The sequence below is a fragment of the Mus caroli genome, chromosome 1 (genome assembly GCF_900094665.2).
Source record: "Mus caroli chromosome 1, CAROLI_EIJ_v1.1, whole genome shotgun sequence".
In the NCBI taxonomy this organism is placed as follows: domain Eukaryota; kingdom Metazoa; phylum Chordata; class Mammalia; order Rodentia; family Muridae; genus Mus; species Mus caroli.
Window position 1 is genome coordinate 70956553 of NC_034570.1, and position 12952 is coordinate 70969504.

Consider the following 12952-nt stretch of genomic DNA (forward strand, 5'->3'; position numbering starts at 1 on the left):
TTCACCCTAAAATATTTAAAGGGGAAAACAAGGTGACATTTACTTTATCCATATGACATTGTCTTTTGAGGCATATGGATAAATGAGACCGTCTTTATACGTCTCAGCTCCATCTTCCAATATCCCATAGTTTGTGATTTTTAGCTGTCATAACAGCTCACAATTGGATAGATGGCAATGCGGTTGATCCAAGTCGGCTCTTGGGTTTTGTAATCTTGTTATTCCATTTGTCTTAAAACAGTCGATTTTCCAGCAACCTGACAGTGATGCAGCTACTGAACATGAAGTAAATTCACAGAGCGCTTGCTTATGGAAGGCTTAAGTAGTCTTATTTATTTGCTATTATCACTATCATCTATTTACTATGGAATAATTTGCTTGCTTATGTAACATAGTATTTATATTCAGGTTTCAAGAACTCACCCAGGTAGCTTTAAAGATGATATGTGCTGCTAAGGGGAGATTAAAAAAAAAAATAAGAGAACAGCTAGCGGTCGCTGTAGCGATGGCAAAGAGCTATGAATAAGGGGGCCGCACGGGACCTGGGAATGTACATGACAAAAATTGGTCACCATGGCAACATTTGAGCAGTGGGAGACAGGGAGCTGAAGTGTGCAACAGAACCACAGTGGCCTGATTGAAAAGAACTGCCTATAATTTAGCTTGACTGACTTGTTATGTAATATGTTTTCTGGGCTATGCAAATGACTGTAGAAATGTGAGAATTTAAAATAGTTTACAAATCCAGACTGTAATAAAATTGGGGAAAGTAAAGAAGAGGGAGAGATGTTCCTTTAAGGGGTCAGATGGTAATTCTGCTTTTTAGCAAACTAGAGTGTTTCTGTGCCTGATGGCCTTAGATGGTGCTACCACAGGTATTTTTGTGTAAAGCTCTGTCTGGAAACAACATTTTTTGTATTTCAGAGACAAGAGACATGTTTATACAAATTGCTAAATATTGCTTTTTAAAAGCAAGTAAAACTAGAATTAGGGGCAGAGGAAAAAATATAGCACAGCGGTAAGAAATTGTAAAGTTGAATAGCTCCATGCTGAGCCTCTTTACATAAAACAGAGTCCTGGGAAGCTTTCCGTGGAATTTGTTTTCAGTTCACTGTTTGCTTTTTTGAGGCATCTGGACAACTGTCGTTGTTTTCTTTCTCAGTTGTGGTCGGTTCTGCACACAGTCACCTAGCAAGAAGGAGCTCAATGCTATGGCCTGACCAAATGGCACTCGGTTATGTTTGCTTTCACATATATTTGCCCCTAATGGACACATATTACCTGAGTGGCATCAGGAGAGCCAGAATACAATCTATTAAAAGTGGTAGGAGAACACTGACACCCTGGTCCATCAATCTGAGCAGGAATCTCTTCTGCAGATGTAGCAGGCAGTACAGAAGGCTTGCCTACATCCCAGGAAACAGAATTAGAATGAATCACATAGCTTAATGGCAACATTCCTGCTAAGCTGTGCATATAATAGTGACAATAATAAAATTAGTAGTAATTATAGAAATGATTACTGCTTAAATTTACTGAGTACCCTCTGGATGCCAGATACTCTTGTGCCTCATTTACGCCTCACAAAACTGCCACAAGATAAAAACAACCACCCTCCCCTCCCATTTAGCAGATAGGGGACTAGAAAGGCTAATGTCATTTGCCTATGGTCATGCAAATAGTAAACTGTAGCACCCTGATCAGAATGCAGAGCCATCTATCTCCTGAGCATCATTCTGCAAGCAAGGTTTCTTTTCTGTTGCAGGCCAGATAATTTTAAATGACCTTGCTATGCTATTCTTGTGGCAGCACCTTTTCTGCACAAATCCTTTTTTTTTTCCTTTCCTTTTTTTTTTTTCCTTTCCTTTTTTTCTTTTTTCCTTTGGAGCTGATCACACTTCATCACAGTCCTAGTTTCTACTCTTGTACCCAGATACTGGAAAAATATGTTCTCTGCTTTTATTTCCTAGAATTACTTATGATATTGTTACCTTTGCATTTCAAAGTGCCCTCCGTCCAAGGTTCGCATCTTAAAAGCTTGGTTTGAAATGGAACAATCTTCAGAGATGGGGCTTTGTGAAAACGATGGGATCCAGTTCTGACTTTATCAGCAGATCAATCTACTGGTAAGCTTATAATCTCCTGGAGGAGATGGATGAAGGTAATAATACATTCGGAGGAGATGGATGGAAATTCAGGAGTTGGGATGTACTTGAAAGAGGTGGGTTGTTGGAGGCACACCCTTGAGGTGCATGACTTGTCCTTTGCTTCTTCTTCGTTTTAAAGATTTATTTATTTATTTTATGTATGTGAGTATACTGTAGCTGGACAGATGGTTGTGAACCTTCATGTAGTTGTTGGGAATTGAATTTTAGAACCTCTGCTCCCTCCGGTTGGCCCTGCTCACTCTGGTCAACCCCACTCACTCAGTTCCTGCTTGCTCTGGCCCAAAGATTTATTACATAAGTACACTGTAGCTGTCTTCAGGCGCACCAGAAGAAGGGGTCAGATCTCATTACGGGTGGTTGTAAGCCACCATGTGGATGCTGGGATTTGAACTCAGGACCTTCGGAAGAGCAGTCAGTGCTCTTACCCACTGAGCCATCCCACTAAGCCATCTCGTCAGCTCTTCTAGTTTGTTTTATAACTGCTGCTTTCCAGTTCCTAGGAGTTAAGTGGTTCAGTTTGCCTATGCAGTCTCCACCATGAGGCTCTGCTCTTTCTCAGGTCTGGAAACAACTGAGGCAAGTTACCAGGGACCAGAAACCTTTGCAACTCTGAGCCAAAGTAAACCTTTCCTTTCTTCAGTTGATTTTCTCAGGAATTCTGTTACAGGAATGGAAACAATGTATTCTGACGGGATGCCTTGCAACGTCTCTTTTGACAATTTGTCCATTAGTCGATTAGTCCTTGCTTCTAATTTATTCTGCTAAACTAGATTAGGAAGAAGAATGGGTAAATGTTAAATGTCCTCATTGTGTTAATGCCCTAAAAGGATCAAGCAGCAAAAGGAAGTTCCGAGCCAGAATTTTCTAGGATCCTGGATTCAGTACAGCTGGAAAAGCTGCTTGGTGTGGTGGTCAAGGCATCCTCTCTACTCCCTGTGCATAGCGTTGGTTAGGGCTGTTATGCTTGAGAGATTCGCCTAAGCTGTTTTGTGTAACAGTCACTTTCTCAGAATAGGAAGCCTTGAGACGCAAGAGACTTTATTTAGGCTTTGAATTTTTGAACAGTGTTCGGACTGTTAAAGACTTGGGGACTTTAGAAGTTGGACTAAACGTATTTTTCACTATGAGATGGCCATGAGCCTGTGGGGCCAGGAATGGATTGTTGCATTTTAAATGTGAAATGGCCCTATTAGCTCTCTTAGCCCTATTTGAACATTTCATCTCCAGGAAGTGCTATTGTTTAGGAAGTGGGTGATGGAAATTTTAGGAGGTGGAGTCTGGAGAAAGTATGTCATTAGGAGTGGGTTTCGAGATTTTATTGATTTGTTCCATGTCCAGTAGGGCACCCTATGTTTCCTGTGTGCAATAGAAGATGTAGTCTCTCAGCTTCCTGAGATAGCTGCTTGCTGCCATTGTCCCAAATAATCTCTTTCTTACATAAGTTGCTTTTGGTCATGGTATTTTATCACAGCAACAAAATTAACTCATACTGTGAGACATAAAATATGCAAATTTCAATGCATGCCAGCAGAGATCTGAAAACATCATTGGAACCTGGTTGTTTGTTTGTTTGTTTTGTGGGGCTTTTTTGCTTGTTTTGTTTTCCGTTAGTAAGAAGCATAGAAAATTTTGAGGGGCTATAGTCTCACCAACAATTTGTGTGCCAATGGCTTTAAATTCAGCCATTCTGGAAGCTTCGGATGGAGTATTTTGGTATTGTGTCATCTGATAATGAGGGTGAGTACCTTTTCATATACTTGCTGTCTGTGTAGATACACTCTTGTGGAACCTTAGCAAGCAGCTCATCTATTTCTCCCCATGATCATGTGCCTTTCTTGTGTTGTTTGGACCAAGAATATTGATTTAAATGAATAAATCTAGTTATTAGTGCTAAATTATATACAGAGAAAACTTTTTACTCTTTGGAAATCTTCCATCTTCATTTTTATTAGTACTTGAGTAGCAAGATATAGTCTTGTCGGTTTTAGTGACAGGTCTAAAATACAATGGCTAAAAGGAGATAGAAACTTTACAGTCTCCTTGTGTAGTCTCTAAACAGCCAAGATATCAAGTACTTCAGCTGCACTGGACTGATGCTCTCTTCATTGCATATCTGACATCCTTAAGGTTATGCTATATTCCTGAAGACAGTGGCCCCCCTGTTCCAGACTCAGGCTTGGTGTGAAAAGGAAGAAGCCATACTGCTTGACCTATGTGGAGAGGTACACTTAACCCCATACCTCATTAATGAAGTCCTTGCCTTTTAGCTGAGCCTCGCTTACTAAAGAGGATGAGAAAATATACTCTCAAAGTGGTGCATACTTTGCCCAGCTAGAATTTTCTAGTAAAGTGGAAAAAGAGGAAGAGAGAAGTTGCTGACGGACCATAGTCTTCACTAGCTCTCGAAACTGCTGTATCTCCAAACCCTCAACTTAAGGATGAGGTAAGGTGGTGCTGAGCAGGCCTGGGATGGAAAGGGCATGGCTGGATCCTGGGAACTGGACACGTTTGGTTAAATATTCTGCCTCATCTTTTCAATTGATAAGACAATTGGTTAATTGACAATGTGGTATGAAAGGAATGTAGGTGCTCTATAAGGATGGAAGAAGAAAGAAAAAGAACAAGTGATGTGGAGTCTATGATAGATACAGAATAGCTAGCAATGCTGTAGCTGTAACTGGTATCACAAGGATCCTGCAGTGAGCAATCAGTCTCTTACTCTTCCTAAAGTCAAAGACTCTTTGATCTATTCACACCATTGGGTTCTTTCTGTGGTTTTGTTGCTGATGTTATTGCTTTGATTTCCCCATATAATATGAGAGTTGAAAAAAATAAGTACACAAGGTACTTGATTGTACTCCAATTTAATTTGAAAATTTCAAGATTAGAAGATGGTTCTGGAAAGTCTATGTCTCATATTTAATTCTAGAAAATCACAAATTCATTAGTATAAAAATAGGATAAAAGTAACAGGAATGGATGAACACATTGGCTTTTCTGTGGTGATTTGGTTCACATTGGGACTTCCAAGAAAAGATGGTGAAGTCACTTAGATAAAAAGCCATTAAGATCCCACTTTTGGGATAGGAGGAAGGATTGTGGCCCCAGGGGGAATAGGAACTCCACAGGAAGACCAACAGAGTCAACTAACCTGGACCCTTGAGTCTCTCAGAGACTGAACCACCAACCAAAGAGCACACCTGGGCTGGGCCTAGGCCTCCCACACATAAGTATTAGCTTGGTCTTCATGTGTGTCTCAAAAACCTGGAGTGGGGGTGGGGCTATCCCAAAAGCTGTTGCCTATATATGAGATATGTTCTTCTAGCTGGGCTGCTTTGTCTGGCCTCAGTGGGAGAGGAAGCACCAAGCCACAGAGAGACTTGATGTGCCAGGGTGAGGCGATACCCAGTGGGACCCCTACCTGCTCAGAGGAGAAGGGAAGGGGGATGGGGAGAAGGATTGTAGGTGGGTGTGACCGGGAGAGGAGCAGTAAACAGGATGTAAAGTAAATAAGTAAAAATTAAATAAAAAATGAATTAAAATCAAAGCAAATCATTCTAGCATATCACAAACCAGATGCACTCATTTGGTACTTTTATGCTGAGAGTGAGAGCTCCTTGTTTGCTATATTTAAATAATTATATTTGTAAAAAATATCAGCACTCTCATGATTCATAGTTTTACTCATTGGGCAACCTTGTCTGGTTATATACCATCACATTTAAAAGCTGGTAGCTCCTCAGAAGTCTGTGCTTTTCTTTTAAATCAGTAACTGCATATGATATGACAAAATTGGCAAAATATACTAAATAGCTGATGCTTACTGGAATAACAATTCAGTTTTTCAATGAAAAAAAAAAAGGTCCCTCCTGTGCATATACACTAATTATATTTACATCTTTCTGTACATTTATTGAATGTGTTCTCAAAATAGTGCCTTCTGCTAAGCCTACAATTTAATGATGATGATTCTAGACAAATAACCAAGGCATTGCCCTCTTTCTTTGTTCCCTAATTTCCAGTGTCTCCCAGTACTTCTGCAATGAATGCTTAATAGGAGGAAAAGCACTGTGCTAGCCATTGTGAGGTTTTACCTGGTCCAAAGAAATGCTCTTTTGCCCTTTAGCAATTTAGGAACTAAGTGGGGTGACAGCCATCCCAATTCCCAACCCATATGCCAAGGGAGAGAGCTGTCATATGGCTATATAACGAGGCTCCCTCCTGAGGGCCTCTCCTCTGCAAGCGAGGAGGACCGAGGCCTGCTCCTGCTTTACATGTATTGGATTTGCTGTCTGGAAATGTTGTGCCATCTGGAAGCTTGGGTAGGGGTGAACCAAGGAGACCACCAGTGGATTTCCAGACAGCTGGCAGCAATGCTGTTCAGTCATAAGGAATACCGTAACAAAGGCCCGACTACATGTAGAATTTGGGATGGGAAAGGGACCTTCTGAATATGGAATGAAACTCATGGAATAGAAGACCCAGTAGGAGTGAAGAAACACACTTCTACTAATTAGCTATGTGGAGTCAAGGGTCAAAGTAGAGTTGCTGATGCTGGATCTTAGTGGGTGATTAACAGTGGGTAATCATAGTTAGCTTTTGTCAATTCACCAGAAGCTTACACATACCTAGAAAGAAGAAGTCTCACTGGAAGAATTGCTTTCCTTTGGATTGGCCTGAGGGACATTTTCTCAATTGCTCCACGATGATGGAGGGCCCAGCCCACTGCAGGAGATACCACATCATGATAGGTGGGCTAGGTAAGAAAGGTCACTGAGCAAACCAGTATTCGGTATTCCTCCATTGTCTCTGCTTCCATTCTCATCCTGGCTTCCCTTGATGACAAACTGTAATCTATAAACCAAATACATCCCCCCCCCGCCCCGAATTGCTTCTCGTCTGGGTTTTATCAGGGCAACAGAGCAACAGAAAAGAAAGCTAGGAGAGTGGTTGAGGGTGAGGTCTGTGAGAGTGACTGAACTTGACATATGATCAGACACTTGCAAGAAGTGAGGAGAGTAAGCCATAGAAGTGATCAGACAGAAGAATCAAAAAGTGCAAAGGCTTTAGCATAGCAAGCAAGGAGGCCTGGGCCCGAAACAAAGAGCTAACAAGAGAGAATAGCAAATGGCTGGAAGACCAACAAAGGTGGGGCTAAAGCATGCTGGGATATGTAGTTTTTAGGAAGCTTTTTAGTTTTTTTTTTTTTTTTTTTTAAGTGAATCAATGGGCTAGTATCAGAACATTCCAAGATGTAGGCTATACTCATAGATTCAAATAATAAGCAAAAGAACAAGTCAAGTTGGGCGCAGGTATATCAAGGTCTCGGGCATGGTCAGGAGCTTAGTTAAAAGCTTTGAACAGCTTTGGGAGGGTGGTCTGTGTGTCACGCCAACACAGCCACACAGCACTCAAGGTGGCTGTACCATTCCTACTCGATGAGACATCAACAGGTGTTGTGTTACCAGTTTCCTGCAATGAAATTCAGTGCTGGAGTAAGGTGAGGTATTGGGGTCCTCATCCTATCAGTCACCAACTCCAGCGAACGGAGTTTGGGGCCTCTCTCATGGATACACTTAAAAGGAGGAAGAAGGATGACTCAAAATGGTAAAGCGCCTCTGGTGGGAATGAGGCAGAGACTTAGGATTGCTGGGAGGGCAGATGACAGTTGTGAAGAAACTTTGAGGAGGAGACGATCGAATGCGCACAATGGGAACAAGCGGAAGCCATGGACAGCGTGAGGAAAAGCTGAGGGAGTAGTTAGCAGAGAAAGGAGTAAGATCAGGAGATTTTTGATGTCATTGAAGCATCACCAATCGGCAAGAGACTGAATAAACAGATGTGAAGACAGAGCAAGAGATATAGTTCAGGTTGTAGGTTTGGCGTGGCTTGCCCGAAGCCTTGGGTGCGGTCTCCAGCACCGTATAAACCAGGTGAATGCCTGTAACTTGGAAGATGGAGGTAAGATGAATCAGGAGTTCAAAGTCATGTTTATCTAGTGAGTTCAAGGCCAGCTTAGGATACAGGGGACTCTGTCTCAACAACAGACAATGAACACAAACACTAGAAAGGTCGGTAGCAGCCCCTTGCTGATCACAGTGCCCCTGCTTGGTTAACAGCTCGTGGCTTTTAATTCTTCAGAGGTATTACCACATCTCAATTTTAATATATTTAATGAGACGATAATTTCATTACAACATTCTTCCCTTCCCCTTTCTCCCTCTAAAGCCTCCCATAAACCCTTCCCCAATCTCCTTCAAATTCATGTCCTTTTCTTCTACTAATTGTTATTGTATGCATATATGCATGTGTAGATGCACACATATTCCTAAATATAACCTGCTCAGGCTATATATTGCTGCCTGTGTGTATGTTTTTCAGGGCTGACTTGGGCATTGGACAACCGATCGCTGGGCTCTCTCCTAGGGAGGACCACTTCTCCCACTGGCAGCTTGTTCTGATCTCGATTCCTTTGTGGAAACAGCTTGCTATCTTAAGTTGATGTTATTTTCCCTGGACAGTTGCTTACTACAAACACAGAAACAAAAAGGAGAAAAAGAACGTCTATCTTACTTTGTCTTTTAAAGGAATTATTACAAGGGAGGAAAATGTCTAAACATTTTCTATTTCAATCACAGATAGGAAGCCCAGTGGTAAATATTTTAGGCTGTGTAGGACATACATCTTTGTGGCTGCTACAGAGATCTGCTACTATAATGCAAAAGTAGCCACAGTGTTCAAGAAACATGGCTGCACTCCCAAAAATCTTTATTTACAAAAACAGGCTGTAGGCTAGATTTGGCCTTTGTATCATGGTTGGTTAATTCTAGCTTTTGATTACCATCTGCCTTTGTTGAAGACTGTTTTTTTTTTTTAACTTTAACTATTTCTGATATGATAGAATGCAGTTTTTGTTTCAATTATATATATAACATTTAAGTCTAATTAACATAGAATTTTCTTAAAAATTAAAATCAACAGGTTAAATATTTTCTTTGGTCCTTGTTTTATTTTCTTTTTCCATTTCTAATTTCAGTCCTTGGCAGATGGATAGGATGGATGTAGGTGATGTTAAAGAGTTTATTTGTCTACTTTCTTCTCCCTGAAGAGAATAAAAATCAGCATTCTTGTGTCATTTTCATGGTACAGTGGCTCTGCCATTTCTAGTTTGCCATGGCCAATGTAGTGAAAAAGTGAAAATTAATTTTCTTTGGTTTGAAACAAAGTGTCCCTGTGCCTCCACACAGTGCTAAAGCAAAGCTGTAAAGTTAATGGAATATTGTAATCTGCAGGATGCTCTTTTGTTTCAGAAAAAAAAATTGTCTCATCCTATATGGTTTGGAAGCTTTATAAGTGACCATACCAACCAGATAGAAATGGAGCAACATGGTCCTGTCTTACTGAGAGGAGAAATCTCTACTGGAACACTCTTTTCCCTGTCAGCTTAATACTCAGGTAAACAAAGCCTCTTGTTTCTAAATCTTGAATTGAAAGACAAGGTTTTCAAAGAGCAGCTTTTACTTAGTGCCTGCCGTGGGAGTGGTTAAACTCCTGACAGCCCACCGGTGTCCTCCAGTTTGGGTGACAGCTGCCATCACTAGTGAGACCCTCCACAGAGCCAGAGTGAACTTTATTGGTAACCCGTTCTTCTGAGTCCCTAGTGTTTCATGTCCATTTCACACTTGCATCTGTTACCACATTTCTTTTTATTGGATATTTTCTTTATCTACATTTCAAATGTTATCCCCTTTCCAGTTTCGCTCCCGCCCCTGCTGCCATATTTTAAAGCTGTATTTCATCAACTTTGACGGAGGCAAACACTCTGGCGCCATATGCTCTACTGCACTGGAGAGAGGCTTTCCTAGGACGGTGTCTACTGGCTTTCTGTCCCAGAAATTAAGGCTACATTTTCAGTTTCAATCTTTTAAAATTTTAGTAGCAAACAAACAAATAAGCAAGCAAAAATAACACCACTACCACCACCACCAAAAAAAAAAAAATCAAATATTTTTCTTTTTTGTATCATCTGCATTTAGGAGACAGAAATGACCTCGAGTTATGTTCTCCAATGCAGCACAAGGCAGAAGGAATGCTTCTCACGAGCTTCACCAAGGGAGACGGGTGGCAAGCATCTTTCAGGCGTTCCCAAGCTCGCCCCAATTTGTGGAGACAGCTCTGGTACCATGGCATTTTCTGATGACAACAACTCCCGATGCAGCTGTACCAATGCTGCCGCTGATATATCCATTAAAAAAGAGAAGCTTGCAAAATCCAGATTTGAAATTCAATAAGGAATTCAGAGGAAAGTCTTGCTTTCAGGCCATCTCCTGGCTAAATGAATAAATGAATAGGGAAACTATTGCATACAAAAAAAATGTCAAAAGCTACCAAAGGAAGCTTTGCTCACTAATGTTTCAAAACAGCCCCGTCTGGAAAGGTATGCTTTTAGACTAAGAAAGCAGAAAAAAACTAATTAGACAAGAAGTAACCGTGAACAAACATGTTAGCAGAACCAATAACTGGAACTGATCAGCTATTTCTCTAATTGTGCCAGCTGGACAGCTATGATGCGCTTAGCAGAGCATAATTACTAATTTCTATTCCATACCCCAACCCTTTTCTCTCCTCTCCCTTTTGCAGAAATACCCAGGCATATGCCACTTAATAAAATAATAATGACGCTCCGTAAAGGTAAAAACTGAGTGGGAAAAACTGAGAGCCTATGTACGATGACATTTTGTGAATGATCAGGAGGTTGAGTGAGAACAATCCTTAGTTGTGTTAATAAGAATTTGAGCAATCAAGGAAATGCACTATGATCTTAATTTAAAGGCTATTATGGGCTTGCTGAACTAAGGTCTGCTTCCTTACAAATAAGGACAATTTACATCACTATGTTAGCATGGGCTTCATACTCATGGCCTTTCTCACTTGGAGGCATATGATTAATTTCAGCTCAAAGCACTGTGTCTCCTGTGATGTGAAGTTGTGCAATTCAGTTACCTGGTGCTGTTCGGAGAAGTTAAAACAGACTACGGGTTGGGCCTATGAAAGGAATAGAGATGAGAAAGTTTTCCTAGTTAATTCAAAAGAGGAACAATTCCTGGTTCAATTGATTTGTACACCCCACCCCCACCCCCCACTCCTCAAATGACAGCTAAACAAAGATTTGTAAGCATGTAATAGTCTGGAGAGGCCGGGGTTTAAAGTCCAAGTTTAGCTGTGTATAACTGAAGAAAGCTTATCATTTCTGACATGCTGCTGTGAGAAACAGGCCCCTTTAGGGTACTTGTCACTGGGAAAAGTGACATGTTAAAGGAAATATGAACACAGGGACTGAAAGGCACACCAGAAAATACTGGAAGGAAAAATCCTGGTAAAGTAAGGATTTATTGAAAGATTTGCTTACACAGAACTTAAAGGTTTTGTTGGTGTTGTTTGGTTTGGTTGCTTTGTGCTCTTGTGTTTTTGTAGATAAGGTTTCTCTGTCCTGCTGTCTTGGAATTCACTCTGTAGACCAGGCTGGCCTCGAACTCACAGAGATCTGCCTGCCTCTGTCACGTTAACTGTTGGGGATTAAGGTATACTCCACCACTGCCAGGCAACAACGATATGTTTTGCTAGGAGGAAAATGTTTCTTCAGTTTATTTTGAGCAGAATGAAAGAACTCATAATAGTAAATAAATACATTTCCTCCTAGATGTAAAGAACTTATGAGAAAAATGACATTTTAAGTGACAAAGGGTCTTAGGTCCATTGCTGTGTTTGCTTTTGTGTTTCTTTCCTTTTCCTTTTTTCTTTTTCTTGCCAAGGTCTCATATATCTCTGGCTGACCTGATATGTGCTATCAACTTGTGATCTTGAATTTTTGATCTCCTGTCTCCACCTCCTTCGTATTGGGATTACAGGCATGCGCCACTGTGGTGTAATGGTACTAGCTAGTGACCCAAAGTAGGGATAGCTCGGGCTTTGCGCGTGCTAGGTAAGCATTCCGCAACTGAGCTGCATCCCTGGCTTTTGGGTTCATTTTTGTTTTAAGCTTTGTGAGTTCCATGGTTCTACAGTGACATCTACTTTACTTGACAGTGGGAGACTGAAACTGTGGAATTATGGGTCCCTGGGTTCTACCAGCTCCGGAAAAAAAGGGGTTCCTTTTTCTTCCATGATGTTATATCATCTATTGTTGCCTCCAACAATATACTTAAACACCGTTGGGTTTAGCTAAGCTCAGTGTAATTTAATGCACATTGTTTTTACTGCTCAGTTTCTATGGTCCAGCCTACTGGAAGACTTGTATCTTTAGAGAAACTCCCTTCTAGTTCCAGGGGCATCCATTGGGTGTTTTCTTCATTTGCAGGTATGTAAATGCAAAATTAACCCAAGGTATCTACTTGAGGTCACTAGCAAGTCTGACTCAGATGGTTTGAATGGGAGTGGGGTAGAACCCACTTTTCACATCCTTAATTTGTGTTCCGACTTTGGATCGGGTACTGCCTGTCTCTCGAGCTCCATGGCCCCCATGAGCTCATGAGGAATATAGTATCTAATGATCTCATTACCTTTATTCTTGGGGATGCAGAAAGTATAAACAGTCTTATCCAGTAATTAGTGCCCCCCCCCCACCTATCCCAATAGGTCAGCCTTAAGCACATATGAGCAACAGGAAGATCTCAGTAAAACATAGGAAGGAGGGAGAAGGATATGAGAAGACATAGAGATGGGGGAGGGGAGGGATGATGTAAATAAAGTACCCATATAGTAAACTCTCAAAATTAAATAAACTG

The 12952-nt window shown here is 41.0% G+C and overlaps 1 long non-coding RNA gene across 1 annotated transcript; it reads left to right on the forward strand.

Annotated features, from left to right (window-relative positions):
* The first annotated feature begins 2037 nt into the window (after positions 1–2037).
* LOC115031098 lies at positions 2038–10946 on the forward strand. The gene is made up of 4 exons (XR_003836681.1): positions 2038–2126; positions 4436–4611; positions 9479–9623; positions 10205–10946. It is a non-coding gene; the product is annotated as an uncharacterized LOC115031098 (long non-coding RNA).
* Positions 10947–12952: the final 2006 nt, after the last annotated feature.